We start from the raw sequence: 10,614 nt of genomic DNA, 5'->3' as shown, positions 1-10,614 counted from the left end.
GGCTTATTAATGAAAACAGTGTTACGCTTCTTACCTGGAGTGAGGAACAGGTGCTACGGGGTAACCGCGATGCGTGGAGTAAACATGGAGTGACACACACACACTGTTGTGGGCAATCTGAAAGACTTTTATTCTCTCCTGGACCACTTCAAGCCATCATTGTACTTATACGTAAAGGAAACAGTAAAAAGTACCGTACAGCGTTACCAAAGAAAAAGGAGTGTTGAGAAGACGAACAGAAAGGTGACGGTTCTCCCCTCACACACACACACACACACACACACACACACACTCTCAGTTACTCAATCTACATAACCATATCGCTCCCTCTTAAAGGCGCAGTCTGCATATCAAAAGCCTTTTCTTGGTCCATGCAATAATGCACAGGCTAAAGGTATGGATTATGTATGTCAATAAAAAACACCAATTTTATAGAAGAAAATTGGACTTTTAAAAAATCATTTATCAGTCTTAATAAGAAATTTGTAATTTTGTAATCCCAGTGTTGCCATATGATTTACGTAAAATTGTAGCATGGGTCCACCTAGTGGTAAAACGTTAGATTGCAGTTTTTACTGGATTGTAACAATTGGTGGTTTGAATTTTTTTTTTACATGTAAACTCATAAGAACTCAGTTGATTATCCCACATTTTGACTCTATTCTCTTAATTATAAGTAAATACAGTGCCTATTCCTACAAAGGCATAATGATCTATTGCACTAATGTAAATTGTACTGTACTGTTACCGCCAAGATTTATATATATTCAGGGAAACCACAAAGGTGTAGCGGAACTAAAGAAATTATGTGTGACCATGGGCTCACTCAGAGGCCTCACTCTCCTTACAGTTACTCTGTAACAAAAAGTCCCTTGTGCACAAAGGTATTATTAAGTAAAGCAAAGCACTTCTGAGAGAGTTCTGAAGTCCTAGACAGCCTGCCTGCTGCCCATGGTGCTGAAATTACAGTTAGTTTCAGCACCAAAGACAGCCACAAACAGAGCCATTTAGTAAATCTTAGTTCTTTTTTTGTTGTTCAGGTTGCTGTTCAGTTTCCATTTTTGTATGAAGGATTTACTAAAGATGCGTGCTAAACATATATTCAGTGCTAACATTTATCTCCAGTTGTCTCTCTCAACATCTCAATAAGCTTAATTCAGTGTTACACAATCAACACAACTCAGAGTTCTTATTCTATATGTTACATTCTACATAAAATTCACCAGGTTGCCTTTACATTATGTGATGTCATTAGTTTGATGTTAGATTATTAGTTATTATGTGTATGATGTCATATGCTGAGTTATCATTATTTTGATTCATATGGTTCCTCTTGCTAAAAAGGACACTCTGGGAGTAACATTAGCTAATGTTACCTTAAACAAAAATCAAGAGAATGCCAGATTGATCCTTCCCCAGAAAACTGTTGAAGCTAAAATTGTCCTGTGGAAATGTTCCTGTGGGTTGTGGCTGTGAATTATAAAAAATGACAAACAGTTCACAGTGTGAACCTTCATGATGGAAAAAAAAATTCCTACTTAGTGTCATCAAGGAATGTTTTACAATGTAAGTAGATTTTCCAACAGTTAACTAAATGGTGAAGTGTGTGAACAGGAAGTTAATGTTTATAATCTCTCTTACATTATCCTAGGGGGAAATATAAACATGCTGTGACACTTCAATTAAGTAGTATTAAGGCACACCTCAAATCCACCATATGTACCTCATCTCCATCAGGTGGACCTCCACCAGGCAGACCTCATCTTCACCAGGTACACCATATCTCCACCAGGCAGAATTTAACTCCAACAGGTAGGCATCAGCTCCACCAGGCACTCCTCAGCTCTACTGGGAGGTCCTCGATATTGATGAGCAAGACACTGCAGCAGCTGTTTTCACCACAGTTAATGCTGTGTTCCACTGAATAAATGATGATTTGATAATTATTACAGTCTGTAATATGTAAAGTAGAGTCACATGTAACATTAGCATTCCTGCTCAAATTCTTAATCAATCATTTCCTACATGTATCACTGAGTCCTGTGGAACTGGAAAATGTACAAAACAGACATGGCAAGGAGACAAATGTAATGGCACAAGCTTCCAGTTTGTTTGCTCTTCATGCATGCTGGCTGACCATGAAGGACGGTCCACAATAGTCGGTGCCAACTCTCAGACCAAATCAGGTTTCACAAAACAGGTTATTGAACTTGTCCTGAACTTGTGCCAAACCAAAGTAAAAAAAAAAAAAATCTCACAAGCTTAGGTCTGCTTGCCTGATCTTTTTAAGATAGCAGAAAAAGTACAAATACTCTTTAGCTAATTTTGGGATCAACTGAACAGTGGACACAACATTTGAACATTTGACTCTTTGTATGTAGGTTAGCTAAGAACATGATCATAAGAAATCTCAGTAATACTGGCATGTCAGGCACTGAAGAGACAAGCCTCATATCCTTATCAATATAATTATGTACTAAATAAAACATATAAGTGGTTTAATTACATGTGAGTTGGAACTGAAATGAAAATGAAACTTCACTGCGTGTACAATGCTGTTCTCAATTTTAAAATTAAATCCACAATAGTTCAAGTTCAAGTTCGTTTATTCGTCACATACATAGTCATACACAGTATAACGTGCAGTGAAATGGTGGAGAGTGCTCTGTCCAAACTGAGGAAAAGAACAGGGGTGCATAGAGAGAAATATATATATGCAGATAAAAATATATATTCTATGTATGTACAAAAATATATTAACAATGTATGTACAATATATGTATATTATGATTATATACACAATGTACAATGTATATGGTTGGGTATATATGTACACAATCTACAGAATGTACAGATCCATTTTATATAGTAACATATCTACAGTTGTGTAACAGGGTAATTGAGTATAAATCTATATATACAGATGTACAGATATACAGTCATGTTACATGGTGGTGGTGGTCCCCACAGTTTATCAGTTTCCCTCATTCAGGGCCCAAATGGCCTGTGGGAAGAAGCTCCTCTTCAGCCTCTCTGTCTTGGACTTCAGGGAGCGGAAGCGCCTCCCTGACCTCAACAGAGTGAAGAGTCTATTGTTGGGATGGGTGGGGTCCTTCACAATTTTCCTGGCCTTGGTCTGGCACCGCTTGTAGTAGATGGTCTGCAGGTCAGGAAGTTCCGTGTGAGTGATGCGCTCTGCTGAACGCACTACCCTTTGGAGTGCTTGTCTGTCCTGCTTGGTGCTATATATTTTAACATCCCTGGATCTAGACTGCTCTGGTTGAGGAGGCAGTAAAGCATAATGGGTTGGCATGTGTTTAGTCATATTTTGAAAGCCAGAGCTATATTCTGGGCTTGATTTGAAGAGGGATGTGAGGAGATGCAAATCTCCCAGTGAAAAAAAATAAATACATGCGGACAACCAATCCCTTGTAAAACATATCTCCCTTTACACCCCATCTGGATTAATATTAATGTGATGTCATTTAAGATGTCTTACTATTTTCACTCTAACCTTCTGTATGTTTTACACGCTAAGTTACGTTGGGCGTATCAGGAATTCCTCGTGTCAAACGAGGTGGATCCGTAGAGTTGCGATCTTTCTCTTTACATTGGTGACTCAGTGGAGGGCTTGGTGCGTCATGCATCTGCCTTGGATGATTCTAGAAATGCAGCAAGATCTATGCTCTTTATTCAAGAAGAAAAACAATAACCAGCATTAACCAGTGAAAGATGTTTGGAGTTAATAAAACAGAAAATCTGATCGTATAATCAGGGGAATGTCCTAATATAGATTCAAATAAGTTTTTTTCCCCACTTTTAAAGGCAAACATAAAATGTTTCACAATCTGCTCAACCGTCATGATGAGAAATGCTAAGCTAATTTAGTCAGATATTATTGCTAGCAGTGTGGCTAACTCTGTGCATTTAAACCACATAAAGGCTCAGAGATGGAGCTTGCAGCTGACCCTGATGGTAAATGATGACAGCAGAGCTAATGATACAAGCTTAAATTGAAATAGGAGGTAAATAAATAAAATAAAAATGCATACACCTGAGACTGAAACATGCTGTGTGGCTAAATGTGCACTTTCAAAAGCTTCCAAAACTGGCTGCGATGGCGAGGAATCGTTCAAGTTGTGTGAAGGTTCTCAGAGAGGTCAGTGGTACCAAGAATACAAAGAGCTCTGAAAGTACTAAGTACATGTTAGCTAATATGAAAAAAAGACTGCCATCCTGTATAGCTGATAAAAAGAATTGCACTTATGTACACAGATCAGTTAGTGTATTCGAAGACCGCAGCAGCTGAGTTTGGAATGAGACTACACAGCCTAACAGGAATCAATACCAGAGCTAACAATGCCAGCATACAGGGTTTTGGCATCAGTAATGTTAACTAAAGGATAAATGCTGTGCAATGTTCCTGCTCTATTTGAAACAGCCCCTCAGTGGTTAATGTTTAAAGGACTGACCTCAGATTACACCAAACAGACTATAAAATGTATGAACTCAATCCCAATAGTTTACTGCTGACAGGACGTGGATGGTAAGTAAATGTACTGTAAGATGACTGATATTCTGGAGATACAAATAATTTTTTCCTCAGATCTTGTTTCAACTAAATGGCAAACACTTCAACAGTGATCTATTACATCTTTAAAAATGTAAAAACTGAATTAAAGACTAGACTCAGAAGTAGTCTCCATGCAGGCTATCACGTATATACCTCTCTTATGAAAATCCATGTGTTGACTATTTTCTAATGTAATAGTTGTGTTTAAATGAACCTGCATGTGATACATTTCAAATCTGTGCAGTGCTTCTGCAGGTGTTAAAATGTGGGGAAAGGTCCAGTGCTGTTTGATTGTTGTCCTCATACTGTCAGTGGACTGGACTGTAGGCATCAAGGAGCAGGATCATGATCAAGACCATTCAGCAGATCACCACCAACATCTCCATCATGGCAAGGATGCAGCCCACCCCCACCAGAATGGAGAAGACAAACCCTGCCACAAACTCTCACCCCACAACGCAGACTTTGCCTTCTCCCTCTACAAGAAGCTGGCCAGCCATCCTGACACCCAGGGCAAGAATATCTTCTTCTCTCCTCTGAGTATCTCCATGGTTCTATCCATGCTGGCCCTGGGGGCCAAGAGCAATACCCACTCACAAATCTTCAGCACTCTGGACTACAGTGCTCTCACAGCTGATCAGGTCAATGAAGGCTATGAGCACCTTCTCCACATGCTGGACCACAGCCAGGATGCCCTACTGTTGGAAATAGGAGGAGCTGCAGCTGTACAAAAAGGCTTCAAGCCTGAAGACAAGTTTCTGAAAGATATCCAGCACTTCTACAAAGGTGAAGCCATCAGTGTGGACTTTTCCACACCTGAAGTCGCTGTGCAGGAGATCAACAAGTTAATTGCCAAAAAGACCAAGGACATGATCACTGATCTGGTCAAGAGTCTGGATGCTGCCACTGTGATGATGCTCATCAACTATGTGTATTTCAAAGGTAAAAGGAGACAAGTAGAACCCACTAGAGATTAAATAATTTTTCATGTATTTCACCTGAACTGCAGTAACCAGTTTTGTATTTCATTCTCTCAGGTAAATGGCAAGAGGCTTTTAAAGTGGAGCACACCAGCAAAGGTGACTTTCATGTGGATGAGAACACCACAGTGCCTGTGGATATGATGAACAGAAATGGTGAATATGACTTCTACTATGACCAGGGCAACTTTACGTCCGTTATCATGCTGCCATATAATGGAAACGCCTCCATGATGATCGTCCTGCCTGACCATGGAAAAATGGAGGAGTTGGAGAAACACATCAGCTAGGATCACCTCAAGTACTGGAAGGACAAAGTCCACAAAATGTAATGTATCATGAAATGCTTTTTAAAATATACTTTCATTTATACATATTAAGTAGTACCACAAAGTAAAACCTTTACTCTCTGACAAGGTTACCAATGACAAAAATGTATTAAATAAATATTTTGCCCATGCTATTCCATGTAAGAGTGCGTTTGCCTGACTGACCATGTCTGTTCTCCAGCACTTTGGACTTGTATATGCCCAAGTTCTCAGTGTCTGCTTCCTCCTGTCTTGGGGACACTCTGAAGGACATGGGAATGGTTGATGCATTCTCAGACAGTGCAGACTTCTCTGGAATCAGTAAGGGGGCCAAGGTGGCAGTTTCCAAGGTATGTGGAGAAATGCTGTCATGTCTAGAGTGTCACATTATGAGTGTGGGAGATATTGTTAATAGACTGCCCATCTTAAATATCCAGTAGAATTTTGACTGCACTCTGAGCCTCAAATAAAAAAAAAAAAAAGTGAATTTCTAGGTTTGTCTCTCTTGATATGACACAATATGAAGTTACATTTGTATAGTGCCTTTCAAGTACCCAAGGACACTTTACAATCAACACACTGCACAATGCTTTTACATCCAGTCAACACACTGGTGAGATGCAGCAGGCAAATTCCATCTGTTGTCCACCAAGGACTGTTCAGAAGTTAATGCATCTACTGCTTACATACATTAAAGTGTCATTCAATGACTGCCCAGATTGGTCCTTCCCCACAGGTCCTGCACAAGGCCGTCCTCAGCGTGGATGAGCAGGGCACTCAGGCTACAGCTGCAACTACTCTTGAATTCATGCCCTTGTCATTTATTTTTAAAACAGAAGTCAACAGACCGTTCCTAGTCTTCATTGTGGAGAAGAACACCAGGAGTATCCTGTTCATGGGAAAGATAACCGACCCCACTGTGTAGTGGTAGACGTCTCCCACACAGTCTAGTCAGCAGTACGATGGGAGTGCTACTGATATCTCTCATATCAATTAGCAACAAATATAGTCACGTCTCTGTATTATCTCGGAGCAATGAAAGGCTAAATGTTGTGCTAGTTTAGTGAGCTACATATAGAAGGGACTTCATTTAGCTATAATTAAACTTAAAATTAAATGCTCCTTTCAGACTTAGTCCAGTTCCCTTACACCAGATATGAGAAAAAGTAACAGACTGTTGGATTATTTCTGATGGCACAGTGAATACAGATGTACACAAACCCAGGCATCTGAATGGAAATAAAGTTGTTGAGTGATATTTGAATGAGTCTTCATTTGTTTTGACAAACCAATCATGGCAGTCTGTAGCACACAAATCAGGGGCAGTTATAACATTAGGGATGTTGGTCATATATATCAGTGTTTCATACAAATATTACTTAAGTCATATGGAACTATGTAATTCTAAAACAGACATAGCGATGTGACAGACGTACATTAAGCTCCAAACTCTCTAACAGTCCTGTGACTCATTTATAAATCAGTTTTGAGTTATTTCCCAGTGCGTTGTCTTGTATGTTGATTCACTATGATGATCTGATCACAGCAGTTGGTGCAACATCCAGGCCCCTCTGAGTCTGTCAGGGTTCAAAATCAGATTTATCACCTTTGATTTGGTGTCAGATAAAGTAATAAGAATTACACTAACGCTGTGTCTAAGCCAGTAACTGGATGGGCCATATTTGATGTAATTTGTGTTAATTTGTCCATTTGAACAGTAACTGAGTCAGAAATCAGACTTCAAAATGCTGTTCTCAATTTAAAGAATGTACAGTGTATGGTAGCTAGGTCTGACATTGAGGATTTTAGAGGGGATCTCATTTTTTTTTAAGATGGTGCATTATAGAGTAAATAATTTTGTTATTTTTTCAAATTTATTTGATCTTATATGACTTAATGTCTGTACTGGATCTGAAAACCTCCTTGTCCTGTAACAGATATCTTAACTTTATTATATATCTCTAGGATTAGCTAAAACCATATGTATTAAAAGTAATATGTTTTAAACCATTTTATTCTTAGATTTAGTGCTTAGATTTTTGCCAAGGCCCAATCCCCTCTCATTTTTCCTCCTACCCCTTGTTTTCAAGTGTCATCTTGCCCCTTGGGACTGAGTTACAAAGGGTAGTGGTTGAAATCTTCCCCCTTGCTTCTGCATCCATTTTTTCAATGATTCACAAGGGATTCTGAGAAATTTCTCCTAATGCACAATTTGAAGTGAGACTCTGAATCCCTCAGTTTGGAGGGCCATTTAGCTCTAAGACCTCACCCTAGCCCTCTATCAGACACCCAACCCCTACTCATGAACACCACATATGGAGGGCCATTTAGCTCTAAGACCTCACCCTAGCCCTCTATCAGAGACCCAACCCCTACTCATGAACACAGTTGTCAGTGTGTGCTGGGAGGTCAATGGTGTTTCCATTGAGATAAGGAATTACATAAACTGAGATGCTCAGTTTATGTTTTCTCTTTACTGTACTTCCTCTCACGAAAGGTGAGTGTGAAATTCTCTCTTAATGCTGAGTGACATGAAACTGTACATATATGTGATAATCTAAAAATGTTATTAAAGTGAGTTGAATCATTCAAGATTTATTTGGCTGAATTAGAATTATAACCTGGTTGGTCTTAGAATGAAAAATATGATTAAAAGGTCCAGAATGCAAACAGACAAAATCTTTGCATGAAGTAAAGTTTATTAATCAAAAATAAATCAAAAAGTCAAAAGATGTTATTTCAGAAAATGAAAAGACAGGTTGGGGAAAATGAAGGGAAAAAAGAAATACAAAATAAATTGGTAAAAAGAGCTGGGAAAAGTTAAAGAGTAGGGCTAATTTTGTTGGAGCGCTTGGCACAGGACAAGGTGCTTTTTATAGCCTGCCATCCTCGTCTGAAGAAGATGCGTACTCTCTTCAACCTCTTGCATTCTGAGCCTTTATATTTGAAATAAAAGTAGAATTTTTAAACTGGTGTCCATGGAGTGGATGTATGTAAACTCTGATTATTGATGTGGTGCTTTGATGCTACTCACCAGCTGGGGTGTTCTCCACTTTGACTGCCTCTGTAATAGATTCCGCTACTCCACCCAGATCCTCTCTTACATCTACAATTTATTTTTCCCAAAAATCAATACAAATGCAATTACATAATAAAGTACAGGCACATATTTAAAGTGAACAAACATCATGTCCTACTGTGTGTTCTTAATGAAAAGCTAGATTTATGCAAGAAAGTACATCTGCACCTTCTACATGGGCGCTGTGGTCCAAAGAGCAAATCTCTTCCGTTGACTCTGTGATCATAAAGTGTTCAGCAGTTCTGCTCTGGATGGTATGAACCTCCTTACAGTCCTCCTGTTTCTTGGGTGAGAAATGAGAAATAATCAGTGATGAATTGTAAAGGAAATGAATCATCCATTGACCACCCCTGGGCAGTGGAAACTCCACTAATGGACAGCATATTTTGGACTACCATCTGTATAAGTCAGGAAAGTGTGAAGGCTAAATAAATAAAACTGTGGATGCAGTCTATATAAATCATTAAAATTATAGTATAAAATGATGTAGACACTTACACTTTCTCCCAGTTTGGCCGAGTAATGCTGCTTAAACCCAGCAATGGTAGCAGGGTCTCTATGACTCTTGTGTCTTCTGGTAATGATATTAGTAATGCAGTTGTCCCTTGGCATCTAGAAAGGACAGAAGAAAGCTCTATTGTATTGAACGATAATAAAGCCATTTTATTTCTTTTAAAAAGTGAACAGTTTGTATGTGTTTTTTGACAACTAAAAAAAAAATTAATTAAAATTAAAGATTTATTCCTAAGAAGTAATTGAATTTGAACTGAAAATTAGGCTTTGATTACAACACAATTTTCTATAAAACAAGGCTTATTTTACATGCATTTGTGCACAGGATTACTTTTGTAGCCTAGTTTCATAACTCTATGGAAATGAGAAATCAAAGCTTATAGATTTTATTGTTTTATATAGTTATATAACAGAACAAATGGCCACCCGTAGCTCAATTTCTTCTACAAATGTTAATACATGTGAAACAAAGTTTGCCTGTTGTCCGACAGTGCATAATGGCCACACTCGTGGTCTTACAGAGGCTTTTCTAAAACAAGCGCAGAAGTCACTTTCCCTTGTCTCAGTCAACGCATTTCATCTAATGGAGTTCAGTTACGCGAATATTTTCAGCTACTTCCCCTTTTATTCATCAACGTTTCCTTTTAGTTAGTTCATTCTCTACTCACTTATGCCGCATTTTAAAATATTTGTGCGGTCCGTTAAATTAAACAGCTGAGACGTTCCGAGTGCCGCAGGTCCCACAAACTCCCTTGACGTAGACAGACGTTTATTAGACGAACACGAATAACGAACACAGTGGCGCTCACACGAAACAGACAAGATGAACATGAGCAACGTTGAACACAGCTTACAAACCATAAAATGCACCACGTACGTGAACATTAGCGAGAACACAGACCGACAGGGGGATAAACACACACAGACATTAGGAGAATAACCCGCTGCAGGTGTGTGTGACTACATAGTCGTGGTTTCACACAAGACCATGAACTCCCACTGCAGGCGGCGGGCCGTACCACGTGACTAGTGGGGCGGGGAGCTCACTATCAGCCCACTAATTAGTTCTCCGTTCAGTCAAAAGTTCTCTATCATTAAAATGTGTGTTCTCATTTTAAATTCGCATATTGGCTACTTGTTTATAATACGATTCCGTTATCA

The 10,614-nt window shown here is 38.9% G+C and overlaps 1 pseudogene; it reads left to right on the top strand.

Annotated features, from left to right (window-relative positions):
* The first annotated feature begins 4,585 nt into the window (after positions 1-4,585).
* On the top strand, positions 4,586-7,407 carry LOC145660234 (alpha-1-antitrypsin homolog; annotated as a pseudogene).
* Positions 7,408-10,614: the final 3,207 nt, after the last annotated feature.

Source organism: Electrophorus electricus, chromosome 2 (assembly GCF_041902795.1).
Source record: "Electrophorus electricus isolate QZ-2024a chromosome 2, ASM4190279v1, whole genome shotgun sequence".
Lineage (NCBI taxonomy): Eukaryota > Metazoa > Chordata > Actinopteri > Gymnotiformes > Gymnotidae > Electrophorus > Electrophorus electricus.
The sequence above is the reverse complement of the archived record's forward strand: the minus strand, read 5'-3'. Positions and strand labels throughout refer to the sequence as shown.